The sequence below is a fragment of the Meriones unguiculatus genome, assembly GCF_030254825.1.
Source record: "Meriones unguiculatus strain TT.TT164.6M chromosome X unlocalized genomic scaffold, Bangor_MerUng_6.1 ChrX_unordered_Scaffold_31, whole genome shotgun sequence".
Classification (NCBI taxonomy): Eukaryota; Metazoa; Chordata; class Mammalia; order Rodentia; family Muridae; genus Meriones; species Meriones unguiculatus.
Genome location: NW_026843707.1, coordinates 2,937,570 through 2,951,207, shown reverse-complemented (window position 1 = coordinate 2,951,207; position 13,638 = coordinate 2,937,570). Strand labels below are relative to the sequence as shown.

General features: G+C 38.9%; 1 pseudogene; it reads left to right on the top strand.

Moving 5' to 3' along the window:
* The first annotated feature begins 742 nt into the window (after positions 1 to 742).
* LOC110544426 (ferritin heavy chain-like) lies at positions 743 to 2,366 on the top strand (annotated as a pseudogene).
* Positions 2,367 to 13,638: the final 11,272 nt, after the last annotated feature.

The following is a 13,638-nucleotide window of genomic DNA, read 5'->3' as shown; positions in this document are numbered from 1 at the left end:
TTGAGCTTGGCATGATGGCACTCACCTGTAATCCCAGCATTCTGGCAGGCAGAGAGAGGCAAATGGATCTCTTGGAGTTTGAGGCCAGCCTGGTCTACAAAGCAAGTCCAGGACAACCAAGAATACATAAGCTGTCTCAAAAAACCTAAATAAAATAAAATAAAATAAAAACCTTAGTTTGGGGATAGTTAAAGAGTAAAAAGAAATGGGTAGTAAATAAATTACTTTTGCTGCAGCTTCTCAAATGTTGGATTACAAGCATTGAACATCATGCTGGACTCTAGAACATTTTGTTGTTGTTAAATTTGTTTTATCATTTTTTCCAGTTTTTTTGATACAGGGTTTCTCTGTGTAGCCTTGGCTGTCCTGGATTGTTTTATGTTTTTAAAGATTTGTTTTTAGTACTTTTAAAGAAATATATGTGTGTATTGAAGTGGGGGCAGTGTAAAATCAGCAGACAGTTGTGTCAAATGCTTCAAGAGCTGCAATTACAGATGACTGTGAGCTGCCTGACTGTTTGGAGCCAGACTCGAATCCTCAGCAAGAACAGGATGCATTTTTTTTAATAGCTGAGCCATCTTATTAGTCACTCAGTTTTATGTTTTTTTTTTTAAATTATTTTGTTGTTCATTTTATTTTATTTATTATTGTTTGTATGTGTGTATTGGCTTGGGCATGTCACTGCGCAAATGAGGTTACAGGACAAATTTTGAGATTAATTTTTCTCTTTCTATGACAAGTAATGGAGCTTGAACTCCATGCTCGTATTTGTTCAAAAATACTATGTATGTTGACCTCTCCCTAGGAAGGATCATTAGTATAGATAATGAAGTAACATGCCAAAACTAAATATTTATGTTATGAAACAAGTGCATCACTGATGAAAAGATCTATTTAATCAAACGAAACAATCACAATTAGGTGATATTCAAATAACAACCTTAAAGTAACCATCCACACATATTAATAAAAAAAAAACTTGGGTGTTTATTCACAAATTTAAAAGATATTGTAAAGTTAAGATGGTCAGTGTATGCCTTCTTGGTTGCTGTGAAGCACAGCCTTCATGTTTTGTTCCTTGACCTGGTTCACCTGCCTCAGGTACTAACCTCCATTGCTGTCTCCATTTCTGTATTCTGGCACTTGCTGGGCGGTTGCAGCTTTTGGCCTCAGAACCTGACTGACCAGAGCCAGGAGCTTTCTGTTCTGGCTCCCCAGCAACTCCTCCTTCCTCAGAAGTGTCTGTGAAGCTGCTTCTTCTTCTTTTGCCAGCTCCAAAACTGCAATCGGTGGGTCGGGTATACCTTCCAGCTCCTAATGACAAACTACATTCGAGAGCTCTTGTCGCCCTGGCCGCTTTTCTTTCTCAGATCCAACAGCTTTACCTGTCAGAGGAGTCTAACGCTGCCATTAACTCTCAGATCCAGTTGCCTCCTTCTGCAATCAAGGGGAAGTGGACCTGAGGTACTTCGCACTCTTCTTCCTTTGTCAGTCACAAAAGTGGATGGAACGTACTGAGATGCTGTTCTTCCTGATGACCCAGTGCCATGGCTCCCTAATGCTTGGGATAATTGCTGATCGAGATCACCACAACTGGTTGCATGGCCTCATGGCGATGGAATGTGCTTTCCATCTGGAGAAGACGCTCAACCAGAGCATCCTGAATCTATACCAGTTGGCGAACAACAAAGGCGACATCTACCTGTGCAACTTCCTGAAATGCCATTTTCTTTTTTTTTTATTTTATTTTTATCAGTTACATTTTATTAACTCTGTATCCCAGCCGTGTCCTGATCCCTCATTCCCTCCCAGTCCCTCCCTCCCTCCCTCCCTCCCTCATCTCCACCATGCCCCTTTCCAAGTCCACTGATAGGGGGGACCTCCTCCCCATTCATCTGATCCTGTTTTATCAGGTATCTTCAGGACTGGCTACAAAGCCCTCCTCTGTGGCCTAAGAGGACTGCTCCTTCCTTGGGGGGTGGGGAGACCAAAGAGCCAGTCATTGAGTTCCTGTTAGAAATAGTCCCTGTTCCCCTCACTTTGGGAAACCAATTGGTTACTGAGCTACCACAGGCTACATCTGAGTGGAGGTTCTAGGTTATATCCATACATGGTCCTTGGTTGAATGTCAGTCTCAGAAAAGACCCTGTGCCCAGATATATTTGGTCCTTGTGGAGCTCCTATCCTTTCCCCATCAGACTAACTCCCCTTCTCTGAAATGCCATTTTCTGCAACAACAAGTGGAAATCATTAAGGAGATGGATAGCTACATGACCAATCTGTGCCAGATGGGGGCTCCAAGAAATTGCATGGCTGAGTACCTCTTCGACAAGCTCACCATGGCACACAACACCAAGGAGAATTGAACTGAGACTGTCCCCGCTGGGTTGGGGACTTCCTCAGATCATCAGACAAGGTGCTCACATTATGAGTCCAGTGGTTTCCCTAACTTTTTTGTTAGGCACTGTCTGCAATAAATGTGTTTAAGCAGAATAACAATTTCCAGTTGACTCATACATGCAAAACTCTCACTGTTAAAGAATGCAGACAGACTCTTTGCAGGTCTAAAATGAGTATCCAGGTGTTTCTTCACACACCCAAGCCTGGTCTCCTTGTAGCTGAGAGAGAGCTCAAGTAGGTGGAAGGGAAAGGATACTTACAGGCTCCAGGTAAAAGACCAAATTAGCATTCTCTTATAAACAGTGTGAGCTTGGGGGCTGGTGGGTTGAGGTTGAGGTGGGGTGGAGTGGTGTCATTTTCCATGGTAAACTATTCACTGGAATTTGTCAATCATCCCAAACTTGCCCTGTCTTGCCCAACAGACATCTTACTTTGTCCCATCTATCTTTTTTGTGATTGACATTCCAGGAAAATGAAGAGACAACCATTAAGAACTATAGGTTTTGATTTTACCTGGAAAAACAGTATTTGTTCATCTGCAGGACTCAAAAAGGAATAGCAGTTAGACTCCAGCGCCCATTACAAGCCACTGTTAATCAGGTCATATTTTGCAGCTTTTCTTTTAAAAATCCCTGACAGGGAAATCTTGGCACAGCAGTAATTCAATTGCTTCTTTAAAAAGTTCATATTTCATTTTTGGTTATGTATAAATGTGTGTGTATTTATGTGAGTGTTGGGGTAAAGAAAGACCAGAAGATTGTATCAGATCCTTTGAACTGGCACTAGCAGATAGTGGTGGGATAATGCATGGGTTCTGGGAGCTGACTGGATCCTCTGCAGAAGCAGAGTGTGCTCTTTGCCATGGAGCTGTCTCTCTAAATTCCAGCCCCATTGATTTTATCTTTTTGTTGCTGAGAGTAAAACATGAATGTTCTAATTCTTTGCCCTTTGACTGAGTTTTCACAGTCACAAACAGGCTCTGAAACATGTGAGATACTAATGAAAAGGAATAGAAAACTTTTAGTTTGATGAAATAAATTCTTTCTGATATCTAGACTTTGGCCTTCACTGAATGTTTCATTTCCCCACACTGCCACACACCTGAAAGAAAGGCAGAGGCAAACTTCTGAGCAAACTTCTGTTGCTGCCTTCTCAATTCCCTGATAACTGAACTTTACTTAGTAGTAAGATATGAGCAGTTCTTTGAGCCCTGGAACTTACCACCCTGAGACACACAGCTGGAATATAGTCAGTCACTGGCCATGACCTGTTGCTTGGAGGAATGTTGTCTGAAACAGTTGTTGTTGCTATGGATACCAGAGTCTCAGGCAATGATAATTTCATGACATACTAGGGGAAAATTGTAAAATTGTTAACTTCATCTCTGGCTCAAACATGGATTCAAATGAACTGTGCTGAATAATTTACCTCTAGAGGGAAAAAGTATTCACTATATCACAGAAAGAAATTTCTTAATGGATGGTACTCACCAACAACTTGTACTTCAATTTCTAGAAAACAGGAAAGTATTTTTTCTTCATATATATGTGACAAGCAATACAAACACCCTTTAATTTCTCCCAAATCTTTTGTAGTCTAGAAATTTGCTCCAAATTTCTGATTTTAATATTTAACTTTATTCTAGTTTTTTTCAGAAGCCCAAGATATATATCTAATCAAATAATCAAATTGTCAACACCTTATCAGTTATATTGGAAATACATAATGTTCCATTTTTTAAAGCTTTTTGAGGCAGGGTGTCTCTGTGTAGCCTTGGCTGTCCTGGATTCATTTTGTAGACTAGACTGGACCTGAACTAACAGAGATCCATCTGTCTCTGCCTCCCAACAAACTGGGATTATATGCCTGTTCCACCTTGCTCAGCTTAATGCTCCATATTTTAGAATTATATTTTATGCAAAGTGTGTGTGTGTGCATATGTGTTCATGCACAAACGCTGTGTGGTTTTTGAGGTGAACATCAAGAATTTGTTTGATGAAGAATTTGTTTCAGAAAACCAGGAGTGAAGGACAAGGTCTGGGAAATTATATTAGAAAATATTACTTAGATGGTCGAGAGAAGGAATTTGTACCCGATTCACTAGTCAGGAGGGAGTAGAGTGAGGAATCATGAAGAGGGAAAGATAATAGCAACATAGTTTTCAAATTCTTGTTTTAGCTTAGATTGAATTAGGTTATGAGTCATAAACAAAAGCCAAAAAAAAAAAAAAAAAAAAAAACAACAACAAAACAGGTTTCAAAAAGAGAGATTTCTCTTCAATAAAGGGAAATGACTATGAAGGAAACCAGTTCAGGGTTACTGTTGGACCTTAATGTCACTAATTCCAAAAATCCCACCCCCTTTCCCATTTTAATATCATTGAAATAGGGGTGTTTGGTGTCCTACCATTATTGTTGGCTGTTGTTGTCATTGCCTGAGCAAGTGCTTCAAACTTCACTGAAAAACCCTGAAGCTATTGAGGAAAACTCTAAGAAATTGCATTGCAGCAGCATGCTTGATGCCATCCAAGAGAGTATTCAGATTCTGAGTACAAAAACTGATTTAAAAGAAATTTTTATCTGAAGAATTTCTGACAGTACTTTACAACATTGTTACATGATTTGTTTATTCTAATAGTACTTTACAGTTTATTATTTATGTCTTTTTTATTCATATGTAAAAATAATATAATGATAAAATGACATCAACATAAATGTAAATAAATCAATTCGATACTACGATGGAGCAGCTGAGAGTGGCCATTGTCACGGTAAATTCTACAAGAGTGGACGCAGGACTAGCCACAGGATTATCATCAAGGATTGCTGCAGCCATGAATCATCGGAAGGAATGGGCGGGCATGGGAGCGTTAGCAGGCCTTCGGGTGTTGGTCTCCTTGGTTTGCCTGTGGTATATATGCAAGATTAGAGTCTCACAACAGTGTAATGCAGCCATGACCATTCAGGTCTTTACAGCCATTGAAGCAGGACAGTCTCCCCAAGCATGGTTGGCTACCATAAAAAGCTAAAATGTTACGCTCAGGATGCGAGGCTAAGCACTGCACTCAGGGTCAGCTGCTTTGGACCCAGAGAAGAACATGTCTGATTGCATGCGGGTTGATGCCCCAGGTCCCGCCTCTGAGAAAAGGGTATCTGACGGGTCTGATGCTCTTTGGGTGGATGACACCTAAATGAACATCAGTACAAAGTCCCAATTTATTTCTAATATCAGAGATCAGACCTCTACTCTTGCCTGATGCGTCTAAAACAAAAAGGGGATCTGTAGAGAGCTGCATAATGCCGCGCCTTAAAGATGGAGCTGGTTTCTGCCTTCCACCTTCCCGATGGTGAGTGCTCTCTGTCACGAACAACTCCACATTTGGCTAAGCCTGAGGATCTGGCTTGCTTCCATGTATGTGGACCTATCTGCATTGCCCACGTGGCATGCTGGGGTTGGCTACCCAGAGGCTATTTAAGCTGTGGGATGGCTTTCTCCAGGGTCAGATGATTGTTCAAGGTTCCTGAATAAACTGCATTAAAAAAAAAAAAAGAAAAGAAAAATAAATAAATAAATAAATAAATCTTTCAGGAGACATAAACTGACAAAAAACTAAGAAATATATGAACCAAGGAATATTGTGTCCTAATTTAATTGGTGACATTGCTTAATATTTCCTTATACATAAAATGATGGTATGTTTTAAAAGCATCTTGCTTGTTTGATAGCATAGTTTACTGTGCCTCTTCTAGTGCTGAAAGCTTTCAGATCAGAAGTTATGGTACCACATAGCTATTATAAGTCCAGACATCACATTATTGTCCCAGAAATGACTGTGACATTTGCTGGAAAGAAATAAAAAATTAGAAATCTCTGTACAATAAATGTACGATTGAACTTTGAATTCAAAATTGTGGGGGAGGGATACCAGGATCATGATTTAGGAGAACATTGTCACAGGGACATTTACTTTTCCCTTCATACCAGAGTATCCAAGAGAAGGCCTCAGAGCAGATTTGCTTTAATTACATCTTATTTGAAATTGAGGACTTTTTAGTAAACATTTAAATTTAGAATAATTATAAACATGAAGTTTATAAATGTAGATTTTTCTCTTCCAGTTTTTTTTTCTTTTTATTTTTGTGTGTATGCTGTATGTATGTATGGATGCATGTTTGTGGAGGTCTGTGGGAAGCAAAAGTTCTTTCTTAAGATGTGGATAGCTGCTTGCCTGGCAAGCTTGCTTTGTTATAGAGTATTCAGTGAAAAATATGCTTTAGCCTTTACCTTGAGACAGAAACAAGCAGGAGTTTTTTTATTAAATTTTTATTTTTTATATTAATTTCAGTTTATTTACTTTGTATCTCAGCTTTGTATCCCCCTCTGTCATTCACTCCCAATTCCCTCCCTCCCTCCATCATCTCCTCCATAACCCTAAGTTCACTGATAGGGGAGGCCCTCCTTTGCTTCCATCTGACCCTAGCTTTTCAGTTCTCATCAGGACTGGCTGCAATGTCTTCCTCTGTGGCCTAGCAAGCCTTTCTCAGAAGCAGGAGGTTTTGCCAAGTTTCTTTAACTTGTCTGTGAGACCTTGGACCATGTCTGCCATACAGGAATGTGGCCTTTGAAAACAAGCTTAACTGCTTCATGAACCCTGTCCTTTGACCAATGTGAACTGAGTTTGCTTTGTCTTTAAAAGGGAATGGGAGGGTGAGATTGGGAGGGAATGAGGGAGGAAGCTATAGCTGGGATACAAAGTGAATAAACTATAATTGATATAATAAAATACAAATTTAATTAAAAAAAGGAGAATGGGAAAATAAAATTTGTGCTTCCATTACTAACTGATAGCCCTCTCGAAACTATTCCAGGTTTTCTGTCTCTTTCTCTCCATAGTGTCCCAAATTACCTACAGCTGGTTCTGTCAGAGGTCAAAAGTCAGAGGTCAGAGATCAGAGGTCAATGTTTGTTGTAATATTCTATTGCTCTCCATTTTCTTTCTATTTTTCTGTCTGTCTGTCTTTTCCCTCTCTTTTTCTCTTTCTTTCTTTTAAAGCATTTTTTAATCATTTAAAATTACAATTGTATCATTTTCCCTCTTTAATTTTTCCCTTCAACCCCTTCCATGTACTTCCCTGGTCTCTTTCAAATTTATGGCCTCTATTTCTGTAATTGTTGTTACGCACACTTGTGTGTGTGTCACCAAATATATAAAAAACAATCTCTTCATTCTAAATAATGTTACTTTTATGTATATGATTTCAGGGATGACCACTTGATGTTGGATACCCAATTAAGGGGAACTCATCTCCTGGCTCTCAGCATTCCTTAGTTGTCCACAGCAGGAGTTTTTGCAGGAGAGAGGACTTGGAACCAAGGAGGGATCCTCTAGATTTGAGCCACTTTGAGATTTTCCCTTTCCATGTGAGCACGTCTATTGCCTAAGCTAGTTTTTTTTTTTTTTTTTTTTTTTTTTTTTTTTTTTTTTGAGATAGGATCTCTTTCAATTTCAGCTAGACTGGTTGGCCAGCAAATCCCAAGGATATTCTTGTCTCTGCTTCCTCATGGTTAGAATCAAGAGATGATATTACCTTGCTTAACTTTTCATGTGAGTGGTAGAAATAAGAACTTAGGTACTCATGTTTATTATGTTTTTGTAGCAAGTGCTTTACTAACTAAGTCATGTTCTTAGCCTCTGAATTAAAAAAAAAATCTACCCTCCATTTTATCTAACAGTAGCTAACGTCTTGCAAACCATGACATCTTTAGAAAAGTAATAAATTACAATGGGCACATTACTATTAACTAACTGTAGATTGCATTCTGATTGTCTCATTTTTCAATAAATGTATTTTTGTACTCTAGGTTCTGTTACAGGATGCCGCATTGTAGTTATTGTCATGTTTCCTTAATCATTATTTAGCCTTTTTTATGGTTTTGTCACTTTTACGTATTTTGTTAAATATTCCTTCATTTGGATTTTTCAGATGTTTGTCTCATGATTAATTAGACTTGCATTCTGGGCATAAGGGAAGAAGATCATGAGATTGAAGTGTCTTTCTCTGACACATAAAGTCAAAAGTATTTTGTCCAACCAATATGACAGCACTGTCCATGCTATGCATTTATATTTAGTTATGGTAATGCTTTCTAGGTTTTTCCAATAGTAAAGATGCTATTTCTTCCTTTCCCAAATTCTGTTTTGTAATGTAAGTCATTAAACCCAGTTCATACACAAAAAACAGGGACTAGAAATTAAGCCTCATTGTTTAGATAGATTATGTACCTACACTATTTTAAATTCTTCTTCAAGTAATGTATGTTACTTATAACAGTGTTTCATGCAATCATTTTTCTACATAAACTTATTTATATTTATTTATTACTTTGGTTTGCCATTGTAGAGGGTCTGTTTGGGACTCTTACAATTAACTTTTCTTTCCCTTTGACATATTTCATAAAGTCATAGTCTCTCTCATTTCCATTTCTAGTTCCAAGCCTCTCTTATATTTGCATGTGCACATATGTGTGTGTTGTACATGCACACATGTACATGAAATACTTTCTTATGTAATCCCACAGCCAATAAATCTTTTTGTTTCACAAGCTTCATTTTCCACAAATGTAGACAATCACAACCAAAACTGACTACAATACAGACATTAACAGAGCTTAGGGGGACCAGTTCCAGTGGATATATCTGCATCACAGCTACTGCATCTACCTACGGATCAGTGAAGTTCATAGAAGAGGAAGCACAAAGATAGCAAGTACCAGAATACTATGAAGTCTGTTATACAACAGTCTCAGAAGTGGCGTATAAGCAAGATGGGGACAGTGGTTACATCAAAAGACATGCTAACATGGAAGGGGGAAGATTTCATGAGAACTCGTAATTAAACAAAGAACTACAGCCAACTAATGACTGGTGGGAGAGGAAGAACTAACCTTTCCAAGGGATGATTCCCGTTATTGGGCATCTAACACAAAATGATCAGCCATAATCACATGAACAACAAATGTACTCAGATTTTGTGTGTGAAGACATATTTATGTATGTAACAATGATAATCAAAGAAAAAGAGGCTATCAATTTGAGAGTTTGGGGGCATATGGGAAGGCCTGGAGGGAGTATACCTGGGGGGGGGGGCTGGGAGATAAAAAGGGAAAGGCAAAAGTGATGTAATTCAATTTTATTAAAAATGCATAAAAATAAAAAAAAACTACTTCCTTTCTGATACTACCAATTGGTCCAAACTCATGATATAGTTCTCCTATCCTAGAATTAGCCATTTCTTCAAAGATTCCTTGTTCTTTTTATTGGGAAAATAGTAATTAAAACCAAGATGTTGGCAAGTTAATGAGTTTTTAATTGAGAAAGCTTTTATAAAATTCTATATTTCTGGTTTCCCTTAAAAATACTATATGAGACATTGTTCCCATGGAAACCCTCACATGGAGCTAAATGTCTGTTGCCACCTTAAAGCATGTATATTCTTCAGGAAACTACAGCATGTACCATTCAAGCATCCCTATTTATTAATAACCCCTTGTGCCTAGACATTTTATCCCAGGTAAAGGAGAATATAGGAATAAGTAAGTTAGTGTAGCTCTTACATTCCAAATAAGGAATAGGTCTTTTCTCTTATGTTCTGTGTCCATTAGTCTTTGAGTCCCTGATATTGAGAGGTGAGGGTTTCTGATTTCTGTTGATTTAAAATTTGAGGAGTGCAGATACAGTTTAGACTGCAGGCATTTCACTTCCTCTTCCTTTTGTTGGTCAAGCATTCAACTTATTTTAGCTTTGTAAAAGTCTATGTAATGCCAGGCACTGACTACCAGTGTCCTGTACTAAGTCTAACTACAGCTTCCAAGACTTTTCCTCCAGGAACCCAGGCCACACACACATCATCGAGTAGGGGATCTAGAATTCTCTTATTTGGCTGACTTATGCAAACAGATATCACACAGTATTATGCAATTGTAAACTGTTAAGCCACAACAATCACTGACCAATTATGAAATAGTATCATGACTGTTATAGGAATAATCAGCCACTTTCTTATTGGAATTAAGGAGCACTAAATAAAATTGAAATAATGCCTGGTACTGTTAACTGTGCCAAAAACAAACAGACAAAAAACATGGGTAGATCACAGGCTCTTGTAGAGAATCTAATTAACATTGTTCTTCTGCTAGATAAGCATAGAATTATAGTGCTCTCTAAATTATTGTCGCAAAATCCATAGTTATTTGCATCTCTCAGCCTCATAATTGAAGCTTCTTTTTGCAGTAGAGAGTTACAACTGCTCAGTGTGCATAGGATAAGAGCATTAAGCTCTAAAGGGCACATTTTTACCACCCCCCTCCACAAGGTCATTGTGGAAGAAAAAGCAGAAAGATTGTAAGACCCAGAATCAGTGGATACCTGCAATGAAATAATATATGCTGGGCATTACAGGATTGTTGCACTCATGAATTCATAGCAGCTGTGACTATATGCAGATCAGGCCAGCTAAAACCCCAGTATGAACATGGAAGGGGCTCATAAACTACCATCAATAACTATTGGTTATTAATAGCTATTGGTAATTGAGCTTTTGAGGGAAAGGTCGGTCCATTTTATTCAGGAAAGCACCCTTTGAGATGCTATCTATACTCTAGTGAATGGTTCTACACCCACACACATACAGGAAGCACCAAGTAGACTCAGTGAGTATATGATATTGGGAGGAAGAGTGGAGATATAGGAGGAATTAGAGTGGAGTGGATGGGAGCAGATTTCATCACTGCACATACATGTATAAAATTATAAAAAAAATTAAAAGCAAGGATAGATATTTTATATACTAAAATGTGTATATGTAGTTCATTTTTATTTTATTTGTCAATAATTGTTTAACATCTGTATTTTAGATAGGCAATGTTTGCTTTGCCACATAATGTCTGAGGTGTTACCAATCAGTTTTTAAATTATATTTTTGTCTTTACTTATTACTAGATTAATCACCATTTAGCTTCTCCAAGTACTCATAGATACTATCTTCCTTGAGACCACACATGCTTGAAAATGTTCATTGCCTGTATAATTACAGGCAGCTTGGACTGACCATTGCTGCATTGTCACATCTTGTTCTTTTGAAGACTTTGAAAGCTCAGCTTCATTTTATTCAGATTTGAATACTGCAGTATGAAAATCTTATTTGTGTTCCTTGTGTATCATCAGCCACTTCTTCCCCTTCGAATATCTATACTTTGCCTACATGTCAAGTTCTTTATCAAGAAATGGCTCAGGGCTAGTCATAATAAGATTTTTTTTGATACATACACAATATGTGTAAAAGCTAAGAGGGCTTTCTTCCTGTCATGCTTGGAAATTACTTTGATGACTCTTCAGTCTTCAAATACATTGCCAGAAGGGCATAAACCAAAAGGCTCACATAAGGAAGTAAGATCCTCCAATTATGCAACTTACTGAATGATTTCAAAAATACAGCAAGAGGCGTGGAGAGAGGGAGGGGGGAGGGACAGTGAAACTTATTAAGATAAAGTGGCTACATCACCCATATCCTCTGTCTTGTGATATTCCTATGCCTATTCTCTCTTCACTATACTTTAGATTTTCTCACTGGAGCCAACACAACCATAGTTGTTATATTACAGAAGCCTAGGGACAAATAACCCTAGGTACAACTTTTACTGTGAACACCTGCTGAATAGATTTCCTTTTCAAAAATATGGACCTGGTAAGTTGTTACTAACGTGTAACAGATCTTAGGGTGCTCTGTCACAAATCCTTAATTTTGACTCGGTCTTATGATCTCTTATTTTCTTTTTTTAATTTTAATTTTAATTTATTCAGGGTACATCAAGGTTGTACGCCCTCCCTCCTCTCCTCCCAGTCCCACCCTTCTTCCCATTTCCTCACCCCCTAATCCTCAGAGAATGGGAGCCTACCTACAAACACCAGCTTATCAAGGCGCATCAGGACTGAGCACATCCTCTTCACCTGTGGCCTTGCCAGTTAGTCCCGCCAGAGGAAAGTGATCAAAAAGCAGGCAACAGAGTCCATGTCAGAATCGGCCCCCATTCCTCTTACTAGTGAACCCATATAAGGACCAAGATGCCCATAGGCTACAATTGTGTAGGGGGCCTAGGTCCAGTGCATGCATGGTTCTTGGTTGGTGCTTCAGTCTTCACAAGCTCTCTGGACCCTGGTTAGTTGGCCCTATTGATCTTCTTGTGAGGCTTCTGTCCTCTCTGGGTTTTTCTATTCCCCAACCCCTTCCACAAGACTCTCTGCACTGTACCCAGTGTTTGGCTATGAGTCTCAGCATTTGTTTCCATCAACTGCTGGGTGGAGTCACACACAGCCATGCTAGGCTTGCATCTGTAGGTATAGCAGAGTATTGTTAACCATGTCAAGGGTTAGCTGTTCCTGTGAGTTGAGTCTCAGGTTTGGTCTGTCATTGGCTGCCACAATCCCTCAATATCAGCCTCTTTTTTGCTCCTGCACATCTTGTAGGCAGGGTAAATTTTGGGTAGAAGTTTTTGTGGGTGGGTTGGTGTTCCCCTCCATCCACTAGGAGTCATATCTAGTTATAGGGTTGCCTTTTCAGTCTGCATGACCCTTTACTAAGAGTCTCAGCTAGAGTCACCTTCATATCCTCCCAGGACCCTACCCTGCTTGTCACAGAGAAGTCCCTGCCCAAGGTTTCTCCTCTCTCAGCACCAGAGAGCACCAGATATCACCATAGATGGTTATGAGCCATCATGTGGCCACTTGGAACTGAACTCAGGACTTTTAAAAGATCAGCCAATGCTCCCAATCTCTGAGCCATCCCTCCACCTCCAGTTTTACTAGTTTTAAAGTAAAACTTGAGGACAGGCAACTATGAATCTTGGCAAATACCTATAATAAGAAAATGGAAAAAAAGAGAAAAAGCCAGGTAGTTTGAATTAAGTCAGCATGGAAATAAGCCACATGGTAGACAAGCAGCCCCATGGTAGGTAAAGCTAGGATTTCTATTGTTGTGATAAAGCATCATGACCAAAAGCAACTTGGGGAAGAAAAGTTGTTTTTCAGTTTACAGCTTGTAGTCCATCATCCAGGGAAGTCATTGTGGGAATTCAAGTCAGGAACCTGGAGCCAGAAATCATGGAGAAGCCATAAAGGAATATTGATTACTGGCTTGCCCTCCATGGCTCACTGGACCTGCTTTTTATAGAACTCAAGACCAC